This window comes from Erythrolamprus reginae, chromosome 10 (genome assembly GCF_031021105.1).
Source record: "Erythrolamprus reginae isolate rEryReg1 chromosome 10, rEryReg1.hap1, whole genome shotgun sequence".
Taxonomy (NCBI): domain Eukaryota; kingdom Metazoa; phylum Chordata; class Lepidosauria; order Squamata; family Dipsadidae; genus Erythrolamprus; species Erythrolamprus reginae.
The window spans coordinates 24,020,098-24,032,305 of record NC_091959.1 but is presented as its reverse complement, the minus strand read 5'-3'; the positions used below and the strand labels follow the sequence as shown (position 1 = coordinate 24,032,305).

General features: G+C 42.3%; 1 protein-coding gene across 3 annotated transcripts in view; it reads right to left on the bottom strand.

The window, feature by feature from the left end:
* Positions 1-5,106, bottom strand: part of ZFAND6 (zinc finger AN1-type containing 6) — an 80,553-nt gene extending 75,447 nt beyond the window's left edge. Inside the window, exon 1 of one of the 3 annotated variants that reach the window (XM_070763001.1) lies at positions 4,928-5,106. The gene's annotated coding sequence lies outside the window, so the exon portion shown is untranslated. The remainder of the gene's footprint in view (positions 1-4,927) is intronic. The other 2 variants (XM_070762996.1, XM_070763000.1) reach the window with 2 other exon arrangements.
* Between the last annotated feature and the right edge of the window lie 7,102 nt (positions 5,107-12,208).

Here is a 12,208-nt window from a genome sequence, read left to right as displayed (position 1 = left end):
GTAGACTAGCCAAACTATTACTCTTATCTCTGTGCTATCAGCTGGAATCCCATGTTCCCTTTTGTGTTTGTGCATCTTTGATAACTCAGGGACTCTGCACACTTCTTAACAAGTCAGTTTCCAAACATCTTAATAACAACAACAACAGAGTTGGAAGGGACCTTGGAGGTCTTCTAGTCCAACCCCCTGCTTAGGCAGGAAACCTTACACTACTTCAGACAGATGGTTATCTAACCTCTTCGTAAAATCTCCCAGTGTTGAGGCATTGCAAACTTCTGGAGGCAAGCTGTTCCACTGATCAACCATTCTGACTGTCAGAAAATTTCTCCTTAGTTCTAAGTTACTTCTCTCCTTATTTAGTTTTCACCCACTGCTTCTTGTCCTACCTTCAGGTGCTTTGGAGAATAGCTTGACTCCCTCTTCTTTGTGGCAGCCCCTGAGCTATTGGAACACTGCTATCATGTCTCCCCTGGTCCTTCTTTTCATCAAACTAGCCATGCCCAGTTCCTGCAACCGTCCTTCCTATGTTTTAGCCTCCAGTCCCCTAATCATCCTTGTCACTCTTTTCTGCACTTTTTCTACAGTAAATCTTAATTTTGATCACACGTGACTAGGGGGGACGCTGCAATGGTGGTGTGAAAATCAGCCTTAAATCACTTTTTTCAATGCCCTTATAATTTCCAAACCGTCACTAAGTGAACTGGTGGGTCATCCTTCCTTTGGACTCTTTCCAGAGAAGCTTATCTAGATCAGGGGGTCTAGCTGGCTGAGGAATTCTGGGAGTTGAAGTCCCCAGTCTTAAAGTTTCCAAGGTTTGGAGACTTCTGATCTCGATAGCCATCATGTTGGTTTGGATTCTTTCAAGGAACAGGAGGTTGAACTCAGCCAACCTCAATGGCCTCGTCCAATTTCTAGACTTCTTAAGAAAGACGACGAACTGATACGATCAGAGCCGGGCCTAAAACATTGCTCTTAGGATTCCCTCGCCCTCCCGCCCTCGGAGAGCCGAGATTGCTTGTTGCAAACAAAACTCTCCATCAGATCCATGGCTAAGTGCTTCACGGATGTTAGTCACCTGACTGACTCATCCGCTCCCAGGGCAGGGCACCTGAGGACAACAACAAAAGTTATTTAAGATTCGGTTCACTTCCGTCACCTTGTTTATTAGTTGGGGACAGAGGACTGCCTCCTCGGTCCCTGCCTTCTTTCTTTCTTTCTTTCTTTCTTTCTTTCTTTCTTTCTTTCTTTCTTTCCTTCCTTCTCTTTTTCCTTTTTTCTTTTTCCTTTCTCTCTTTTTCTCTCTCCTTCCTTACTGAGATTGAGTTTGACACCGCTGGTCCAAGGGAACCTCTCTGTGGAAATTACCCTGTCTTCTCTCTTCTACCTTTCTCCCCAATCCACCTGAAGTATCCTTTACAGGTGTCTGAGATGCTCTTACACCTTTCCAAACACACCTGCTATTTTTCCAGTTGCAAAAGAGGGAGGGAAATCGTTTCCGGTTCTCCTAGCCCAGTGATGGCAAAACGTTTTGGGCTCCGGTGCCAAAATGATGCGCGCGTATGCAATAGCATGCATGTCCGTGCCCACACCCATAGTGCAATGCCCTCCCCCTGTGCATGCACACAACTCCTGCACTGCCACTGCACATGTGCACAATCCCCCACACTGCCCCTCACCCCCTCATGTACAGGCCTCACTAAAGCCTCCAGACTTCCAGTAGGCCGGTTGTGTTGTTTTTCTCTGTTCCCCCCCCCCCCCAGGTCTTTCTTGGAGCAAAAACGATCAAAAAGAAGGTTGAAAAATCAGCTGACCTGCATGTACATGTGTGCTAGAGCTGACATATGGCAATGTCTTGCGTGCCCTCAGATGTGGCTCCGCGTGCCACCCGTGCCATAGGTTCGCCATCCCTGTCCTAGCCCTTTGGTTGGGTTTTCCCCATCTTCAAAGTTCAGAGCTGCCTCTCTCTCCCCAGGCCTCGAGGAAGCTTATTATGGGATGGGAAGAGTTCCCTTCTTGGCGCCGTTTCTCAGTTCACCCTTCCAATGTTTCGTTTTACAATGTTTTACTTTAGAAAAGTTCGACTTCTTTTATCTTTGTATCTGTTTTATTCTATTTAAGCCGCCATGAGTCCTTCAGGATTGCGCGGCATAGAAGTCGAATAAATAAATAAATAAATACCGTAAATAAATAAATACCGTAAATAAATAAATACCATAAATAAATCAACTTTTTCAACCTGCTTTTTACTCCCAGCTTCTTAAAAGTAGGGTATTTCTCAGTACTGAACTCCGACAAGAACTTCATCCGGGGAAACTGAGGCAAAACCACAACCCCGCCTCTCTCTCCTTCCCACTCAGGTTTTGATCAGGAAAAACAAAAGAGGAAAACAAACAAGCAACCAAAAAAACACTTCACTTGGCCTTAACGTTTAAAAGGGGACTTGGCACCAGCCTCCTTTTCTCTCTCCTTCCAAAAAGCCTCTTTTACACCTTGCTGTCTGTTCGCATTTACTATACACTTGTACTGTTTCAGGTGTAACGGAATATAACAATCAACGTGTAGCAAAAAGAAAACAAAACCAAAAAACCACCACACTCGTAGTAAGAACCCCTCAAATGAGGAAAAGTCAATTAAACACAAGGTTGAGATCCACATGACAAATAATCTACAGGTCTCAAATTACATTTTGGGTCATATTGACCAGCGCAGAACCGCAAGGTTATTAAACAGCTCAATCCAAAACATAGACACATTTCCCATTTGTGATGAGTGCAGGCCAAACAACAACTTATATATCCCCTTATTTATTTTTCTTATCTTATTTTGTTAAGTACATATTGGTAGTACAGTGATTCCTCTTTTTTCACTGGGGATGCGTTCCAAGACCACCCGTGAAAAACGAATTTCCGTGAAGTAGAGGAAAGGTATTTTTTTTAATGTATTTAATGAGTATTTCAACTTTTAAAACCCACCCTTTGCATTAAACAGTCATTTTCTAATGTTTCTCAGCTGGAACTACATGTGATATCCTACCAGTTTCTTTAATAAAGTACAGGAGTACTGTAGAAGAATTTTATGAATTTTTAATGGATTTAAGCCCCCTTTGAAAACCCGTGAAGTCGCGAATCCGTGAAAGATGAACCGTGAAGTAGCAAGGGATTACTGTATACATAAATATAACACTGTTTGTATAAATGAGACAGGTACTAATAAGAGGAAAATATTAGGACACTGGATGGCAGGCACAATGGTGCACTTATGCACGCCCCTTATTGACCTCTTAGGAATTGAGTGAGGTCAACAGTGGATAGTCAAGGGGGTTTGGTGATCATACTACAAAGTCTGGTAGTTCTTTTAAGTTATCCTTTTCCTTGCCTGGAATCTGACACCCTGGGTAGGCAGTTGCTTCTCTCTCTCTTTACCTCGCACAAGTTTGTAAAGTTCGACAACTCACAAAACTTCCTTCAAACTAAAGAGTCACTTACTTACTTATTGATTTATTAATTTCTATGCCGCCTTTCTCCTGAGACTCAGGGCGGCTTACTCAGGACTTAACTATGTCCCAAGCTGTATTTACTACACCTTTACACTAAAACCCAACCAAGGCCAAGCTTCGCACGACACCCCCAATCAATGAACGCATCCCAACTGTTGGCGTTCTTGGACCCTCTTCTGAATGCACAAAAGCAAAAAACACCCCCAAGGGTATTTTGCCGGTTACAAATAGTTTACTGCACTGTTAGAAATAAACAAACACACACCCAACATCCTCCAGCCCAAAATGTTTCACTCCCTCTTGCTTGCACCCGAAAACACCATCTCTACCCAAAAGTGGCTCGGCACGATTTTAGGCGGATCCTACTAAGGAGATATCAAACCTCCAGATTTAATTGCATTGGGGGTTTAGAATGTGGTATTTCTTAGTTTTGTATAGTTTTTTTAAAAAGATTTGTTCTTATTAGTATGCTAATTGTTAGATTTCTCATATGTTATATTATCTTGTTGTAAGTTGCTGAATCTCAGGAGAAGAAGGGCGGCATAGAAATATATGTATGTATGTATATATATACTGCTCAAAAAAATAAACCGAACACTCAAAGAACACATCCTAGATCTGAATAAATGAAATATTCTCATTGAATATTTTATTGGCACTATTCCATTTGCACAACAGCATGTGAAATTGACTGTCAATCAGTGTTGCTTCCTAATTGGACAGTTTGATTTAAAAGTTTGATTTACTTGGAGTTATATTGTATTGTTTAAGTGTTTCTTTTATTTTTTCTGAGCAGTGTGTATGTGTACATATATATATATATCACATATTTTTGCTGAATATTTAAAATAAAGGGAGATAAATATGTATTACGTTTTTGCTGAATTTATATATATACCATATATATATGTTCATTATTATGATTATGATTATTATACGGGTGTGTATATATGTGTATGTGTATACATACATATATACATAAATAAATACATACATACATACATATGGGGCACAAGAGGGGAAGAAGAACCTAGGCTTCCCTTCTTAGGGTTGTGTGTTTGTGTGTGTTCCCCTTGTGTGTGAGAAGGCAATGCAGACCACCCCCACCTCCAACTCCCCCCCCCCCCAAACCTTCCTTATCTCCGAAAATGAGCGGAGTTCCTTTGGACCAATGTTTGGGGCATGCACGCGTAGGAGAAACCGTGAATCTAGGCTTGTCTAGGCTCGCGCATGCCAGGGGGAGGGGATAGGGGCGTGCGGGGGAGGGGCGTGTTGGAAAGAGGGGAGGGGGCTGTGAAAAGGAGAAAGTGAAAGGAAACGGGAGGGGGGACACAGATAGGCCCTTCTTGGAACGAACGGGGGCAAGTTGGGGGGGGCGCAAAGAGAGCAAAGTAGCAAGACGGCGCTCCGCGCAGGCGCGGTTGGGCTCACCTGTCGATGCCGCCGCGGAGGGAGGGAGGGAAGGAGGCCGGAAGGGCTCGGGGGTCTCGCGCCGCGCAACGCCGCCACCGCTGTTCTTCTCCGCGTCTCCGCTCCGACTGCGCCCCTCCCCTCCCGCCGCTCCGCTCTTCCTATTTCCCTTCCTGCCTCCTCGAGCCCCGCCCCTCCCGAGAGAAGCGACGCGGGCGGGCGCTGATTGGCGGGAGTCGAGCGGGCGGGCGAAAGCGGACACGTGCTGCCCGGGAGAAGGCGGCGCCGTCGCCTCCTAGACTCCCTTGGCTTTGCTTTTTCTTTTTCTTTTCTTTCTTTCTTCCTTCCTTTCTCCCTCCCTCCTTCCTTCTTCCTTCCTTCCTTCTTTCTTCATTTCCTTTCATTTTTCCTCTCTTCCTTCTTTCCTTCCTTCCTTCCTTATTCCTTCTTTCCTCCCTCCCTTCTTTCCTCCTTCCCTTCTTTCTTCCTTCCTTCCTTCCTTCCTTCTTTCCTTCCTCCCTTCCTTCTTCATTTCCTTCCTGTCTTCCATTTTTCCTTCCTTGTTTCCTCCCTTCTTCCTTCCTTCCTTGCTTCTTTCCCCCCTCCCTTCCTTCCTCCATTTCTTCTTCATTTCATTCCTTCCTTCCTTCCATTTTTCCTTCCTTCTTTCCTCCCTTCTTCCTTGCTTCTTTCCTCACTTCCTTTTTCCTCCCTTCCTTCTTTCTCACACCATGCTTAAGCCAACCATGATTTATGGGAGGTCAGTGACAGAGGATAGTGGGATCCCCACAATGCACAAAGCTATTTGTCCCCACAATGCACAAAGCTATTCATTTACAAATCACTCATGGCTTAGTTTGCACAATATAGCCAGCCTAAATGAAAAACTAAATGCATTTGCAGACAAAGTTGGCCAAAGTTATCCCTTTCTTGCCAAGATGACTTTTGGTTGGGGTTTTTTTTTTTTTAGGATGCCCTATTTATCAACAAACTAAACTTTCCAAACTCGGGCTGTCAAGCCGTATAGTTAAGGCAATCAAACACTTCAGAATATTGGTGGTTTTGCCATTTCTATAAACCTCAGTGATCGAGCATTTTAAGCCGCCTTCTCAGGTGATGGCACTCGGCGGGAGAATTGCAAATCCTCAAGATGCTTGACTTTAAAGCATTCGGATTTGATTCAGTTCCCGATGTCTTTGAACTTGCTGGCGAACAAGTCCTTGAATTTGATGAGGCCTTCTGCATAAGAGATGTACAGGATTAGCGTGTGTAATCCCTTGCAAATTACTATTTATGATTGTGGTTGAATAGTTGGCCACCCCGTTGTAAACAAGACATTCTTTTTTTTTTTCCCACAGAAGTGTTTTAGGTGCCTCAACCACAGGGGCCCCTTGAGGGGAGGGATCTGGGATCCCTTGCTTTTATTTTATTTTATCTTATTTTTATTTTATTTTATGTTCTGTTGTCAGTTCCACAGACACATAATAGCAACATCAGAACTGCAGGCCTTTCAAGATCTGGCCCCTTGTCTGTGGAACACACTTCCATAAGAGCAGTGATGGCAAGCCTTTTTTTCCTTGAGTACCAAAAGAGCGTGTGTGTGCGCACCATCACGTATGCGCAAGTGCCCACACACCTATAATTCAATGCCTGGGGAGGGTGAAAACAGCTTCTCCGCCCCCCAGAGGCCTTCTGGAGGCTGGAAACGGCCTGTTTCCCAACTTCTGATGGGCCCAGGAGGCTTGTGTTTCGCCCTCCCCGGGCTCCAAAGGCTTCCTGGGAGCTGAGGGAGGGTAAAAATGCCCTCCCTCATCCCTCCGGAGGCGCTCAGGAGGCCAAAACTATCCTCCCAAAGCCTCTGTGAGATTCAAAAACCAGCTGGCTGGCACACACACATAGCCTGTTAGAGCTGAGCTAGGATAACGGCTTCCTTGCCAGTAGATATGGCTCTGCGTGCCACCTGTGGCATCTGTGCCATCATTGCCTTAGAGCAGTGTTTCCCAACCTTGGCAACTTGAAGATATTTGGACTTCAATTCCCTGGGAGTTGAAGTCCAGATATCTTCAAGTTGCCAAGGTTGGGAAACACTGCCTTAGAGCTTCAGGTATAGGAGAATTTTCTCCATTTTTGTAAGGCATTAAAAACATTCCTACTGGTGGTTAGGGGAGAGGATAAAGTAATTAAAGTGCATTTGATTAATACTTAATTGATAAAGTTATTGCCTGGTAATAGAATTTATAGTTAAATATAAAGATATTTAAAGACCAGAATACCTTCGGAATCGTCTTCTGCCACATGAATCCCAGCGACCAATAAGGTCCCACAGAGTTGGCCTTCTCCGGGTCCCGTGGACTAAACAATGTCATCTGGCGGGCCCCAGGCAAAGAGCCTTGTCTGTGGCGGCCCTGGTCCTCTGGAATCAGCTACCCCCAGTGATCAGAACTGCCCCCACCCTCCTTGCCTTTCATAAGCTTTTGAAGACAGACCTGTGTCATCAGGCATGGGGAAATTAAATACCCCTGTTTATGTATGGTATAATTGTGTTGCATGATTTTAATAATGGGTTTTTAGATATCTTTTAATACATTGGGTTTGTGACATTGTTATTTTTGTTGTGAGCCAAATAATAATAAAATAATAATAATAATTATAATAATTATAATAATAATAATAATAATAATAATAATATGATTGATTGGTTGGTTTATTGATTTATTGATTTATTGATTTATTGATTTATTGATTTATTGATTTATTGATTTATTGATTTATTGATTTATTGATTTATTGATTTATTGATTTATTGATTAGATTTGTATGCCGGCCCTCTCCGCAGACTCCATAGATTTAAGATTTGCATTGTTTTAAAACTGGTGTATATGACTAATTCAACAGAGCTACAACAGTTAGAACCTTTTTTAGGATATACTACTTTTTTGTCCAACTTTTTGTTGTTGTTGTTTTTTAAATGTCTTTGTGTTGTTTTGTGTATTGTATTTCTTATGTATTTAAATAAAAATTTAATTTTTTTAAAAAAAATTAAAAACCATTCCATTTTGAAATCAGTAAGGGGCAGATTACAACATATCGAGAAACACACAGTACAAATATTTAAAACCCAATTAATTTAGCCAATTAAATTTAAAAACCCTAATAGCATTTAGAAATCACTCATTCCCATTCAACAGCAGACATGCCTAAACTTGTCGGCTAGGGGACTAGACCCAAATGAGTCTTTAGACTCTTGCAGAAGGCAAGGAGGGTGGGCGCAGTGCAAATCTCTGGGGGGAACTGATTCCAGAAGGTTGGGGCCCCTACAGAGAAGGCTCTTCCCCTAGGCCCTGCCAAGCAACATTGTCTAGTTGAGGGGATCTGGAGAAGGACGACTCTGGGACCTAACCGATCGCTGGGACTCATGTGGCAGGAGGCAGTCCCACAAGCAATCTGGCCTTATTTCAGCTTCATTTTATTTCAGGGGTCTCCAACTTTGGCAACTTTAACGCTGGTGGACTTCAACTCCCAGAATTTCCCAGCCAGCTTTGCAACTTTAAAGTTGCCAAGATTGGAGACCCCTGCTTTAGAGATCCACAAAGTTTCTCAGTGCAAAAATTGGTAACAAAGCAGTGATGGGTGGCTGGCGGTTCAGACCGATTCGTCCGTACCGGTGGCAGAAATTTGCACCCGCTCGCCTAACCAGCAGTGATGGACGGCTGTCTACGCTCCCAAAGCGGTCTTCCAGTGGCTGACAAAGAACATGATGTAGGCGCCTGCACAAGCACGCGTGCAAAGCACACACTTCTTTCGCATTGCAAACCTGTAGGGAAGGCAACTGGAACCCATCCAGGGGTGGGCTTCTAGCTGGAGCGCTAAATTGGGCTCACCGCCACAGCTCATGTGGGCTTAGGGGGCCAGCGCGATTTTGCTTCTGCATCTGCGGAGGTGGCAAAATCACACATGGAGCCACAGGTGCGCCCGTGTTTCGGTGAGGGTTTTTTTTGCTTCTGTGCATGCTGAAACACGGGCGCACCGGCGGCTCCATCTGCGATTTTGCCACTTCCGCAGGTGCAGAAGCAAAATCGCACTGGCCCCGCAAGCACTCACAAGCCTCAGCGGTGTTCTGCCGGGCTCTCTGATAGGAGCCTCCCAAAAATTCAAGGATACAAATTTCACACACACACACGTTTGAAAATTTAAAACAATGTTCTTTATCACAAAATGCAAAATAAACAAAGCACTCTTTCTGTATGGCAAAGAGCACTCGTCCCAAAACAACCGGGCAGTCTGTACAATTTCCCTTAAGCAGTCATTAAGTACTTAGCTAGCAGCTGTGAAGAAACCTCACACCCCTTCTTCTTCCAACAAAGTGAGACACACACACATGTTGCTTTGCTTTGTTTTCCAAGGCGTGAAAAAACAACAAAGTCCAGAAGACACAGGATTCCTGATGAACTCCGATCAGATATTCTTCCACAATGGCCAAACCCACAGCCCTAATTACTGGAGCCCCACCCAAACACAGGTGGCCTCCCTTATTTCCTGTAATATGTTCTTACTTGGTCTCTTGTACGCATAATTCTGCGCTTGCCTGGGTCCAAGACGTCTTCATCCGAATCAATGGAAGATTGACTGCCTGGGCTGTGTGCCAAGCCCCACTCTTCCAAGTCATTCCCACCTTCTTCTTCGTCTGAGGAAACTAAACTCTGAACTGACTCTGTCAGCAATAACACAGGCCTGTGACATGTTGAAGTTTACCCTGAATCCACCTCCCCATTCCCTGGGGCAGGAGCTGGGCCAGAGCCAACCACAACAGGCAACAAGCCCAATTTAGCGTTCTGGCTAAACCCATCCATGTCACAAAGTTATACACAAAGTGTGAAGAACTGCTAAACGAGGACTACTTGTAGAAATAAACCAGCAGCTTTGAGATCTTGAAGAGAAATTCTCAAGCAGAGCAGGCCAAGCTAACTGGCTTTATGTAATGATTTTCCCTATGTTAATTTGAGGCTCAGGTCTTTCATCACTGCTGACTTTTGTAGAAGTCATCAGGCATAAACGGTGCAGAAGAGACAGGATTATTACAGCATCCCTTTCAAAAATTGCCCTATATATGCAATTTTATCAGCCTGATCTCTCTCTCTCTCTCTGCATGCATTACTAATAGTTATTGCATAGGATTTTCACGTGGCTTCAGAAGGCTAGGTCACCTGCCTGCATTAGCAAGAAGGAAATATAGAGGCTTGCCTTTTTAAAAGGCGGTATCCTATGCATTGCGTTTATTTTATTTTATTAACATTTGAAAATTTTTTATTGAAAATATATACATTTAAAAAGACAGTGCATAATCTTTATCATCTCTTTCATACTTACTTACATTAATCTTGTATTGTACAATGTCTTAAGTTGGGCATTGCATTTATTATTTATTAAATTTATATGCTGCCCATCTCGTCAAGCAACTCTTGTATTATATCCTGATTGGTTGGAGGATTTTTTTCCTAAATTAAATACACTTTTAACCTTTTTTTTTTATTGGCACAGTATTTTCACCATACCAAAAATCAGGCAACACAAGATTAACGATGGGAAAATGCATCACCATTTAACAGGGAATGAACTTAGTTCAGTTACTGTCAGAAAGCAAAAAAACATTTCTTCTTTTGGCAGAATTGTCCAAGTCATGTACAGTTTTGGAAAAAAAAATTAAAGAAAGAGAGCAAGTTTTTAAATTAATAGTTAGAAAATATCTAGATCACCCAATCACAAAGATTTCTTTCAATTATTGTGATTTGTTTAAACCTGAAACTAAAACTTTAATTTAATATCTGCTAATGCTAGTATTAGCATTTTTTGCTACTTGCCATACATAACCAATACTTTATAGATGAAAGCCACAACTTTCCCATATTCTCAAATAATAGGATCAGGATCTATATATTCATTGATTAAAAATTTAAGTCACCTAATTTAGTAAACACTGAAAGCATGTGTTGAAAGTATAAAGATGTAAATATTTAAAAAATCAATAAAAATATGTTAAAAAAGAAAAAAACAAATGTTTGTTTGAAACATAGTAATATGCTTAAATCTGAAACTTAAATCTATAAATTAACATCTGCAAATACTAATACTTTTTGCCGCTTGCCATATTTAACCAATAGGGTATAGAGGAAAGGCATGCCTTTGCCATTTTCTCAAATGATAGGATAAACAGCCTACAGGATCCAGATATTCAATGGCTCAAAATATGGAAGAAACATTCTAAATTTTTAAAGCATATTCCCTACTTTCACCCATATTTAGAGATTTGTTTTAGAATGCCTTATTTGATCTTTGAGCATCTTGCAGCAGATAGAAATGGATTTAAGCAAGATTTCTTAAAACAAACCACCATTGGCTAAGTTCACACAACATGCTAAACCTTTAACTCTTGAGCTTGCTTGTTTATTTGGGCAGATGTTTCATTATTCAAAGAAGCTAACTAGCACTGATTACATTACCTTGTTTGGGTATCGAAACATCTTCAAGAAAAGAAGCAAGCTCAGATAGCATCAAGGAGCCGTCATATCAACCGTGATCTATGAATATTCTCCTTTATTTAACCTTTGACTTGTAACAACCTAGTTCATGTGACATGCGAGGAGGCCCCAAGCTGACAGACCATGACCCGAGCTTAACCTGTGTGTGAACCCGTCCCCTCTACAAAGAGAAACCCCAATGAAGTCTTACAGGAGAAAACTCACCATGGAACCGAATGATCAAAAAGACTCAGATTACTATGCTATTTGGATGAACTGGTACAACTGGATACAAAAAAGAAACGCAAATCAACAATAAGTGATAAAATGCCATAAATGTACAACTGTAAAAATGAACAATCTATCAATGTAATGTAATTATAGAAGCCAAAAAGGCTTCTAGAATTTTTAACCTGATCCTACATAGCTTCTGCTCCGGCAATCTCACACTACTCACCAGAGTTTACAAAACTTTTGCCAGATCCATCCTCGAATACAGCTCATCTGTCTGGAACCCATATCACATCTCAGACATCAGCACCCTCGAGGAGGCTTTGCGCATGCGTCCAGAGTAGACGCTCCCACGGAACGCTCTCCAGATGTGATTAGAGAAAACAAATCTTAACCCTCAACAGCCCTTTCAAGCTAAGTGAAAGCGAATTAAAAGGTAGAGAACTTGAAAGAGACTTGGAAAACCTGCTTGGATCAGCTAAAAAGAGGAGTTATAGACCAGAACTTCACTGTTAAAAAAGTGAGTAAAACGACAAAGGGAAATGGTGACTATTCC